We start from the raw sequence: 13,639 nt of genomic DNA on the forward strand, positions 1-13,639 counted from the left end.
ATGCTCGTTATAAATATTAAACATGATTGCAAGTCCTACGTTGTACTTATCCGTATTAATATGAATATATTAATAAATTATAGTGTTGGAAAAACATTGTGAGCGTTATATATATAAATATAAAATATAGTTATTGAATATATTCCTTTTTTGAAAATCAGGAAAAGAAAAATTATAATCATCACTATTGACGATTAAATATTTGTAAAACAATCATTTTTAGCATTAATTTTATTGTAAATCAAATCTTAAACATTTTTTAGCTTTAAACATTTAGTAATCGAAATTTAATATTAATTTTAATTTTTTTTGTTACACCACACAGAAACACCATTAATGCAAAATGAATACATTAAATACAGAATCTAAAACAAAGAATTTACAAAACTGTTATGACTCAAGAAAATTGTGAAGCAAGTTCATAATCGAATATTTTATTAAAATATATTCTTATATTACAAGTCTGATGCGTAAGCATTACGAAGAATGGTAACAAATAACGAAGACATTTGATAACCTTCAAACAAAAATGTAATTAAAAAAATATGGTAATCATTATAAATACGTTGTCCCAGACAGTAGTTAACGATAACCATTTATTTTATTTTTTATGTAGATTATTCAAGGTTATTAGAGAAACCTGAGAAACTTATTAAGAATTTATATAATGTTATAAATATAATAAAACGCAAATGAAGCTGAATTCCGTCAATGCTGTACATTTTAAACGAAACCTGTAATATTATAACTAATAATTTCCTTGTATATTAACTTTTGAGTTTTGACGAGCAGTAAAATATTAATTGTATACTACACGGCATTTAGCTTAGACTTAATAACTTAATCAACTAAATATATAACTGAAACGTAAATAAAAAAAAATTGTATCGACTATTGTCAATTGAACCCGATTGTCACTGGGTACACCTATTGTACTGTTTTATAATTATACCTCACGCTACTGACTGCACCGTACAATGTTGTATCCGCACGATAATAATCACATAATTTTGGTGTCTATATTTTTTTGGTCACACCAAAGACCTGATGAATAATTTTAGGCTGATGCATTGGAAAGAAAAAAAAATAACAAAAAACCGATTGAGAAATATTACCATAATACAATATTTGAGTGTAAACATATTGTTGTACAACGGGCCCCATTATCTCAGATTACCGTGTACATGCATCGAAGAAAAACAAGAGATGGTCTAAAAAAATACACAACGAAAGTAAAAAAAAAAAACCATGATCTATAGATAGTTGGCATTTATATTTCGGTGAAATATGTAAAACGATGTCGTTCACCAGAACTCATAAAATAACGTTGGTAATGCAACCGTACACGTACATTATGTTCTAGATCGATGTTTAGATAGTGCGACGATATTTTTACTCTTATTTCTATTTATTTTAGCGCGTGTGCACGTTATTATGAGCATTGTGATCATACGTGCGAATCGAAAACATGACTTTTGATCCGAATCGTTTTGGTTTCTCAGGAAAGAAAGAAGACCACGTTCGCGGAACGTCCGCAGTATATTAGGGCGGCACACACATTCGATGCCGGATTACCCTCAAGGCGGAATAGGCGCCCAGCTTAGGGCCTTACTCATTTAAGGAGTCCTGAGAAAACGGAAAACTATATTTGTTTTTATTTACGAATTTACGGGACAAAAGTTATTATGAAATATAATGTTTATTAATTTGTAGTTGTTATATGCAGTAATAATAATAAAATTATTTCGAAAAAAACAGAAATAATATAATAGTTAATTAATTTTTGTTGAAAATAAAAAAAATGAATAAACACAATTTTATTTATTAATAATAGTTGGTGGTTATTATTAAAACTGTTTATTTTAATTATTGGACGGTATTGTAAAAATAATTTTGTAGTGCCCGAAATTTTAATTGCCTAGGGGCCCACAAATGTTTGATCCGGCACTGTATACACGCACAGTGCGGATACGAACGAGGAATGTGCAACAACAATGGGTGGACCGGTGTGATGCAGTGTTCCTTCCCCGAAGTCGTCCGCCCGACGCTGACCTACGCGCACGTGTGCGTAACGTTGTGTGTGAACCGGGTTCGGTGTAATGTATTGTACGCGGTGCCGTAGCTGTGCGACGGAGGAAAACCGCCCGGGGTGCATTGTGCGATGGTCCTCGGACGACGACTGGTTTCGTCTGTCGGGACGCGTTTTAATAGCGCGACATGTACGGGGTCGCATTGGACCTTGTCGGACCACAGTTGCCCTACCTCGGAGTCTTTGTACTCGTACGGTCCAACGTGTACGCGCGCATTATTGTTGAACAATACGTTATTTTCCCGTTGCGACACCGACGTGACAAACGATAACATACCACCACAGGATGACGTCCCAAAGGGACTCGCACATGCGATGTATGTGTATCGATAAACTGTATTTTACGCGTACCCGTGGGTTCATCTCGTGCACTCGGAACGCATCGCGACGTCAACAAATACTTCCGGACCGACTTTAAACACTCGATACGAGTCCTGTGTACCAACTTGGTTTTCCGTAGTACTCATGAGCGTTTCGATCGAAATGTAAGAAGGTGACTTCCTTTCCCTTTAAATTGCACTTGAGTATAAGAGCGACTTTTTCTAGAAAACAAAAGTCCTATAAGACGCGCGCTTTTACCGAGTGTTTCTATTTTCCTGCTAAATGTTTGTTGACGGATGGTTTCTCCGTTCTCTATTAATGATACCAATGATCAGAAACGCTACTATAGTGACACACTAGTATAGTATTTATAACGAATGGTACGATACGTATTTAGAATATATTGGATTAGGGAGAAATAATGTGTGGTTTAAAATCGTTGTATCAACACTTATCAACAGGCATAGCGGCTGTAAGTTCATCGATGTAGGAATATTTTACACTTTTAATTAATTAATTAAAATCGTTATATGAAAAAAATATATAAATTTCAAGTGCAATCGAAAATAGAAAGTTAGTTTTAATTTATTTTAAATTGCACAAACAATTATTTTATTTTATGTCTCAACCTAATTGACTGTAATATAATCTTATAGTACAATAAACTTCCGTGTTACTATTAAAATTGATTACATATAACCATTAAATAATAGTTTATAAATAATATTACATTTTTATTAACGTTTACCTATATTATATTAATTTTTTTAAAACTAAATATGTATCAAATTCGAAGTGTACTTGTCTAATTTTTAATGATATACGGTATTGTTTTAAAAGCATAAAATTATATTTCTATCTCAGGAAGTCATAACCTCAATAGTTTAAAGGTCTTATAATTGATTAACGCTAAAGTGATAAGTCCAACTTCAACACAACTCAATTATTAAAATTAAACGAAAAAAAACATAAGAAATAAAAATTTCTGATTATTGACCTGTAACTTACAAAATTGAACAGCTAGTCGATAATATAATATTTTTGGTTATTACTTATTATTATTAATATATAATATATTCTTATACACTCTATATCCCTATTTAATTTAAATAGTTATTTATCATAGCAATTCGTTAATAAGCCTTTAAACAGTGACAGCCAAACTCGGATTAAGGAGAGGGCAAAGAGCATGCTGATTATTTATTTCCGATGATTTTCTAAATATTTATTTAGAAAAAAATTACCAAATTAATGAAATGCACATATTTTTTTAATTTTAAACGAGCTGTAAATAGTTTTCAAGCTGGTTATAAGTAACCATTTATAATCCCAACGATATTTTAAATCAAGGTCAAATTCATTAAAATGTGATTTTAATTCTAATGTTAAACTGGAATTCCAGTTGTATTAGTAATAATTAGGTTATGTTGGAGGTCGATTAACAATAAATAACTAATATATTTTAAATCAATGAATTCCTTCTATAACTTAATGTTCAAAAAAAAGTTGGATTTGTAAGAGCAAGAACCCTAAAATGAGCTAAGCTCAGGGCATGGGCCCCACATGCCATAAGAGCTACCATGATTGAAATAATGTATGCTACGTATATAAACTTTATTTTAATTGTTTTAATTTAATTTTATTAAATACATTGAATACTCATGTATTATTATATGCATTTCATGTTAAGTTGGTTTCAGGTATGAATTAATTCATAAATAATTGAATGATAAAATGTATTACATCACAGTAATAATGAGTGCGCACTACACACAAATATTTTTATTTTAAGTAAAGAATGGAGTTTTATTATTTTTAAATAAGCCTACTTTTTCGAATTTATTATCAATTTAGGCCTGTTGGATGTTACAACGAACGCTCAATATAATATCGAATGAAGGTCAGAGAATTTTCTTTGTTCAAAGAATCATGCTGGTGTAGAATTTATGGACAAGGGTAAAATCAACCTTTTTTTCCACTAGGGTAGAACCCATTATGTATAGAATAATAAATTATACTTCTCGAAGTATCTCACAAAATCACAATAGCATGAAAAAACGTACCCATATGGGTTCATTTAGATTGTATACTTCTCGATAATCTCTGAATAAAATGTTAGTTTTAAAATATTTCTATTTTTTTTTACTTTAAGATTCCTGAAGATTTATATGCTCTACGCGTTAAATATATTTACGATAAGAATGTCCGTTTTCATGACCATTATAATCACTTAGTGGTGAGCGGGTACCATTTCCCCTCTTCATGACGAGCGCATTAAGGATTCCCAATATTTAATTTTTTTATGCTCAGAATATTTAAGTCCAAAATAATCTGATGTAGGTAGACAGTTGACGTATGATTTTTGAAATATGAGCATCAATAAACGGTAAGTGCATTGTACATCATATAAGTAAAATATAAATGTACGCAGATATTCAATGTTAAATAATATTTTATGGAGTGGCTCAGTTTATGTTACATATTATCATTATTAAATTAAGTATTAGTTATTTGCAGTGTCGGCCTGGCCAAGGCAGCTAGGCAGCAATCGCTGCCTGGGCCCTCATCTCTTTTTTTTTATTTATATGTATATTTAAATACAACGAAACGTTTGAATATAATAATTACGAGGAACACGTGGTCGTAAAGTATTTTAACTTTTAATTTTTAAATTTATAGTTAGAATAAGTAAATCGTACTTCTTAAAATTTTAGTCAGGTTTTATAATTGTGCTGTAGTTCGATAAATATAAATTATAATTATTATGGATGAATGATCTTGATATTAAATAGTATTGAAGAACGATTAATTCTAAATGAAAATATATTAAAGGATGTAAATTTTTAGATCTAAAAATATACGAATACATCAAAAAGTTTGAAGAATATGCTATGGATATCTTGATAACTGTAACAAAGTGATCTGATGTTAATAGAGATATTGTATTACTTAAATAGAAACAATTTGCTTCTTATTATTTTAATATTATTCCAAAAAAACATGGCATAATAAACATAATGATGGTGAAGGTTATATTATAGATGAAGTAGTGACATCTGATTCAGAAGATGAACTTGATTCGATAAATTGTAATACCTGTTGAAAATGTATAGCATGTGCTTTTAAAATTATTACCCAACTATGTTGTCATTATGGTATGTACAACAATTTAAATCAGGTTTTTAAATACATAATGCTATTGCCATCAACTCAAGTCACTTGTGAAAGAGTATTTTCTAAGCTAAAAGTAATAAAAACAAAATTAAGATCGTCACTTGATCAGCAAAATTTAGAACCACTAATGCTTATGGCTATAGAAAAAGATATTACTTTAAATGTAGATGAAATAAAACTAATAGATGACATAGAAAAATCGTCAAAAGAAACGACAAGACTTTTCATATGATATAATATATATTATTAAATGTATTTATTTTATACATGCATAGTTTTCTTTTTATAAAAATTGAATACTTAACGGTAAATTTAGATTAAGAGAATTTTTAACTTTATTCTTTTTTATTTAAAATAACAAATATAGAATCTATATATATTACATTTTAATGACCATTTTACATATTTAAAATATATTTAATTTCAATATACGAGTAATAAATAAATGTTGTAGTATGGGGGTTAGATTAGGTTAATCCTGTCTGGGACCTTTAGAGTAAGGCCGACATTGGTTATTTTTCATATTCAAAAGTTTATCTTGTTATGTTATTTATACTATATTATTATCTATTCTATTTTATTAATTTATCTAATCATCATTAATTTACCTATCTTTAATATCTTTAAAATAAGCAAAAAAAAAAAAAATATTTATCATTGAATATTTACATTTATTAGCTACAGTTTAAGTAAAAATTATATGTAAAAAGATACCTTAACACAGATTTAAAATACTGCGATAGTAAAACTGTCGTTGTTGAATAAAATAAATATAACAATGTATTTTAATGTGGTTGAAATGATATACAAAAACTTTACGATACGGATAATATTTTTAAATGTATTAGAGGGAAATGATTAATATATATCTGGATAAAAATCGATTTTATATTAAAATTAATGCATAAAATGTTTCCATTGATAAAAATTAACAATCACAATAATTTTGTTGTATGTTATGAGACAGTTAAAATGAGTAAAGAAAAATCAATTAAGATAACTAAAATTAACAACATTGCAATGCATCGAATAACTGTAACAAATTAGTAAATGATAAATTGTAAATGTGAAATTAAACATTGGCATAAATTCATTCATATCTATAATAAAAAAGTCATAGGCCACAGCTATACTAAATTATACTTCAATTGAAATCTATTGATCTCCAAAAACGTTTTTTTTTCCGACACGAAACAACAATCATGTTTTTACATTATGTAATATATATATATATATTTACATACACTTAAACTAAAATTTTTGTTTTTTAAAACCAGAAGTTACATTTTACACAATGCATAGTAAAATATTTAAATGTCCACTATATTTTAACAATGTCTTAGTTAGGTTGTATTCTAAATAACCTATACTTAAGGTTTATCGACGAATACATTTTTAAAATTTTAAAATTATGAGAAATGTAAGGCAAATTATTTGTATTCCTATACTAAGTCATTTTAATTATTTTGTATAACAGAAAATTTGATATCAAAAAGGAAGGTGTTTTGGATACTCGTATTCAAGTTCACCGAAATTTTAATGCGTAGGTATATTTTTTTATTGGAAACAAAATGTTTCTTCGAGAAAAATAGAGAAATAAAGTAGAATTTCTGAAATTATGAGAGTAGAATAATATTGAGTTTAATATTTTCAACAATTTTTTTAATTGCGTAAAATATGTACTGTATTATTTTTACGTGAAAACAAAGTAATGGATCGTTTTTACGTTTTATATTCTAATACAACCTAATAAACATGGTTCATTCTTGTTGTAATTATTTTCGTTTGAATAACTATTAATAGTCTTGCGATCAAATCAAAACGTTTTAAAAACTTAATTAAATCATATTACAACCAACTTAATGTAATAATGGATTTATCTGTTATGTTATATAACTCACAGCGTTAAAATCTCTTACATGGAGAACGTAAAACACATCGGGGTCAAACGATTGTAGTTCAAACACGTGTATAATATTCGATATGTTAATCTACGAACAAAATAAAATATATTCTACAGATATTTCTAATACGGTGTGTTGTTAATTTATGAATGTACCGTTAAGTAATAAATTATACCTAAGATACTATATCTAACTCTACGAAAAAATGTATACTATTTATATATTATTTTAATATATGATTATACCATTATATTATTTGGGTAATTTAATCGTTCAAATATTTAGTGAATATTATGAAATTAATATTTTAATATTTTTTATCGTATAAAAATTCATTATTATTAATTAAATTCATTAAATTATTATAAAAAAATTCACTTCGACTTCGATTAAAATTGAAAAATAATATATTTTATTTATATTAAATTTTGTGAATTACAGAACTGAAAGATTAAATCAGCATACATTCGTACAATAGGCAACTAAACAAGCACCACTCCTATAACATTTGTATACTCAACATTAATAATTTGAAAAATTTGTATTTTTATACTAAACCACAAGTTATTTATTATTATTCGAATTTAAATATCTACACATAGTAGTATACTAAGATAATTTAAAGTAATTTTTTATTACTGCCATTTTGGATTATAATTAAAATGTTTTTTTTTTATATATTACAAAATTGAATATTAACTGATTTTATGTATATATGTATACCAGTGATAGTTTTATTTTATTTTATAAGTATCAAAGACTATTGGAAATTAAACTTATTTTTAAATAAGAAACGAATACGTTTTTTCAATTTTAAGTACACTATATTCAATAGTTTTAAGTCTGACCTATTCGTTCTTATAGAACGTGAATGTTTAATTAATTTATTAATTTAATTATATGTAAGATAAAATTTGACTGTCTGAAAATATAATAGGTATATCACTATTAGCAAAATCAAAGCATTTATATTTAATTGAGACATAATAACATCTGTATATATTCCATTGATGGTTAATTATTAGATTATGAAATATTGAATACTTATTTGCTAACGAACAATAATTAATGAAAATATAAACATGAAAACATTTAGTAGAAAATATAATGATTAATTATTCATATAAGAATAATTAAACTATTGTATTTATCTAAATACAAGGTTACTAAATTGATAGATAATGTTTCTAAAAAAAATAATTACGACTTTTACAAGAAATAATGAATATTATTAAAGGAGGTGAAAAAATAATCTAGCCTATTTGGTATTTCTATGTGTATACATTTCATACGTATTAAATTATGTTCTTCGTAATATAGTTGTGGTACATTCTTGTTCTACCTAAATTAAAATACATTTTGTGTAACGCAAACATTTAGAATAGGACTATACAAGCAATATTTTAATTAAATTTGCACTTGGTTAAATATGCTTATTATTTTACTTTTACATAAGTGTAAAATATTATATAATATGATAAATGTCAAATAACAACAGTAATGTGATTAAGATGATTTTTAAAAGTATGAACATTAAATTTTTTTCGTCAGTGAACTATTATTGTCGTGATGTTCATCTTATTTAAACTTGACATTTATAACATTCTTAACAAACAATTTAAGCATTTAATTGAATTTTGTACAATATTTATATTTTAATTTTTTAGATATCTTGAAAAAAGCTAATTTTCCATCAAATAAACTGTCCATATTATGGAATATGCTGAGTACAAATATCAAACGGAGAACAGTACTATTTTTTTAATACCCATAAATATTGTATGCACATACACTACTCGTTTTAAGTAATTTCTAATACTTATACACATAAGCATTAACATATTACGTAACAATAAATAAATATAGGATCTGTCGCATTTAATCGTTTCCAGTCACATAATTTCTCACGTGAATACTTTTAAATATGTTTATTAAGTGCCGTCCCCTTAGCATACCTACGAGTAATGTGACCGATGAGTGTGATGTGAAACGGAAATAGATCATGCCATGGAACAATTAAAGTGGTTATCTTGGCGACGTTGTATAAGTATTGTCAAATATTGTTTACGGATATATTGACTCATGAGCACCGCTGTGTATTGAACTGAAAAAATCGTATAAGAATATAATTAACTCGCTTTTACTCGAGTCTAGTTTAATAAATAATAAAATGTGATGTAGCTAATATAATAGTTTTTAATTTTAAATCACAATAACAATTATTAAAATGACAAAAATATATATATATAGGGTTAATGACTATAATATTTGTGATCAAATTATGGTTTAGTTTGCAATCGATTAAAATAATCGTCGAGTGTAATACATGTGATCCGTGCGTCATGCAGTGTTGCAGTATTACACTACAATATTCTTTTTAGCTATCAATCTATGATTACTTTCTAATCAATTGACATATTAGATTATTTTAACCTTGCGTTTCGCAGTGGCATTTCTAGGACTCGAGGAACCTCTAGAAGTCTAGACTATTATAATATTTCGTCCGCGCAACACTAATTACAAATAGTAAAATAATACAAGTGAGAGGCATGAATATACTGTTACACTTCCCAAATATTTGCACAATACACCCGAATGCTAGAACTGCCACTGTCCAAGGATACGAGACATAATAGAAATAACGGCTGATTTTTAATTATAACCAAGATGATTCGTTCGATGTTTGAAATTAATCACGGAGGCGATAATTGGGTTTTTCCGAAACGAATGGTATTACAACAAACGAAAAACTAAACATGTTAATTTATTTACGATGTACATTTATGAACTACACAACATCGGGAGTAATGAAATATTTCATAATTTGTCTTACGATTTTACGATAGTCATCGATAATACAATAAAAATAAAATATCGGTTTCCACTTGAGTGTCATTTTACATAACCGTGTGACTCGACGGTGTATTATAATTAGGACCCGGATTTCCATACACTTATTAAACTTGAAATAGTATGCATTTATTTATGCATTAAAAACCTTTAAATATGCACTTGATATGCTCTTATTTTTTTTATAATATTAAAAAATATGCTCTAATCCAAAATATATGCATTTATAAATATTTTTTTCTTTCCATAAATATCAATGCAACTCAATTAGATAAACTTAATATATTAAGTACAGATATCATCTTATAACATTAATTAAAGAACAAAAATATATATATTAAATAAATATTATAAATATTTATTAATAAATATATTTAAAAATATATACAATAAATAAAACAAATACTTTAATTAGGAATAATAATACAAAATAATAATAAAAAAAATGCACTAAATCCTTTTATACAATTTATTTCATAAATATTTATGAAAAAATATTGGAATTTTATAAAACATTATTCAACAAGTAAAAACACAACTTAGTTATTAATAATATATATATGATTTATGATATTTACTTTTAATAAAAATAATTCATAATTATATTTTCCATGTGTTCAGATGTCATATTTATCCTTTTATTACTTAATATACATTTATAAAGAATAAATGATTTTCCACATTTACCAATGTCAGTAGCGCCTATCTCATATTGGTCACACAGCAAATAGCGAAGTTTTCTGGAAGCTCTATATCATTGTTTCCTGATATAATTAATTCGATTTGTTTTAATACTTGAATGACTTTATTTTTGTGATAAAATTTGAGATATTTTAGTTTTTATAGTAGAACCTTTGTCATCTTGTGTACTAAATAAATTATAATTTAGTTTTTACAGTAATACAAAAATAAAATAATTGGTTTTTATGAAATTGTATAAAAAATATGCTTAAATATGCAAAAACTTCTTCAAATATGCCACTATTCCTAAAATATGCATTTATATGCAAAATTAACTTTTCCTATGCATTCTCAGTTACACAAATCGTCTATATTTATTACTCACAATAAAATACACACACCATTTAGAAATATGTAAATGCATATAAATCCCGATTATAATTATAATATTACGATATTGTGATAATTAAGTCGTACTCTCTCAGTTGCAAAAATAATAATCAGGTTCTTTATGCGCGAACACTTTTTCTTTTATATTTATGCGCATGTCCTTAATAATAATTTGTTGGTTTAGACTATAAATTTCTATTCTGATTGTGTTATCCAGTAAACCGTAAAACATTATTAGGTAAATCTTGGTTTTCTTTTAAGAACGTTTTCGTGAAAACGTTACCAGGATTATATTGTGAGATCATGTGCACGTGCGAGTGAAAATATGATCTTCAAATTGGGTTATATAATATTATAATGAACAACCATGTTTAACGAGTCGGAGTAGGGTATCACTCAACTCTAAAAAGTTTTATCATCAAACTCCGAGGGTAATCGTTGTACGCAACAATACAAATAATAACATAATATTATTATTATAATTTATTACGATGTTTATTGTTATTTATTGTACAGTTGTTCGATGATACTATGTATTGTGTAACACAATAATGCGTGATAACCATGCAAAACTAAACAATTACGATAAAATATATCGGTTTTTATAATATGTTCTAAGGTTGTGTGCACACCAATATTATAATATGATGAATTAATTAATTAATTTTAATATATAATTTAATATTGGGTAAAAATCTGCTCTGGACATTCGCGTAAAATTTCTAAATTAATTATCTTCGTCTAATGGCAAATTATCTATAGTTCTGGAATTTCTAGTTTTTAAATAATTTAACTCGCAGCGAAGTTTTTTCCTACGGTTTTTTATTTGCACTTGCAATAATTAAGTAGAACGCTCTGATACCAAGAACCAACTTTAAATAATACAGCCCCGGCCTCAGACCTTTCAGATTCAAGTATAGTTGGAAGAAGAAAAAGAACTACTGAACTTTTGTGCTATGCTAAGAGAGAAGGGTAGGACCACATACAGAGACCACCTGTTTTCTTGCGTTGTACATTTCAATGAATTCCAGCACTCTCATCTGCTATGATTTTATGCACGAGGAGTAGAGACAATCCATTGATCCTCAATGTAGTCTGTTCAATAATCCGCAATTATTAATTAATACTTAATTTCAGTCATTTAGAACTGCGATTTGACAAGCAGTGAACCGGTAGACGGGTCCATTCCAGGGATCACTGTTACATAGATGCAAAGGCGGAATAGTAATATTGAATTCGAATAACTTATAATAATACTAACACAATCCTGTTTATAAAAATAATGTAATAATTGTCAACTGTACCGACAAACGCTTCGGTTTCGTTCTATTTCAGTAATATTATCTTTGATATTTTTCGAATTCAACACTGCAAATGGAATGCATTGCGATCGTAGAAAGCCAACATTTTTAAAACATTCTAACTATTCTGAATACAATTGTAACGGCTTTGATTATACCAGTCGAGCATGTCTATACAAATAAGGTTATTAGCGATTTTTTTCCGAATTACTATCAAAAGCACGATATCCGGTAATTACCGAATTATTATTTTGGTAATATTTACGACAAAATTTAAACGTATAGTAATTTTAATTCTGTCATGGCTCATATTACGTATAAATACTATATTGAGAACGATAATAATATACGAAAAATATAGTCTGTTAAGAATTGTACAACATTCACATAAATTTGAATACATTATTTGTAATAGCTTATGCGCTCGTATGCGTAATACTATAATTAATGGATATTTCTAAAGTGTTTCTTTGTATTTTTATTTTTTCTGTAAATTATCGGAACCCATACATTTTGATGTTTTTTTTTAACATGAAGAAAAAAATACATTTAAATATTAAATTTACCTGTCGTCTTCACAATTGCATTGAAAATGTATTGACATTGAATAAATTATAATCAATAATAAAGATATACATTCTATAGTTAAATATTTTAACGGTAAATATAATTTTTTTTTATATTTGTAGTTGACTAATGTAAAATGAAAATGTTTGTTTAGAGTATAAAGAAGGATGGAAAAAAAATATGCATCGCTCGGATTTTTAAAAAACTTTTAAAATAATAATTATTAATCGAAAACAAGATTTACAAGAAAAAAATGATAAAACACGATAAAATACGTCAAATGAATAATGCTATCATACAGTTAATAATCCGTACTATTAGGGTTTGCACAAAAAATCGTCTCAACAAGTTTTGTACTCAAC

The sequence above is a fragment of the Sipha flava genome, unplaced genomic scaffold (genome assembly GCF_003268045.1).
Source record: "Sipha flava isolate LNK unplaced genomic scaffold, YSA_version1 314_pilon_pilon, whole genome shotgun sequence".
In the NCBI taxonomy this organism is placed as follows: domain Eukaryota; kingdom Metazoa; phylum Arthropoda; class Insecta; order Hemiptera; family Aphididae; genus Sipha; species Sipha flava.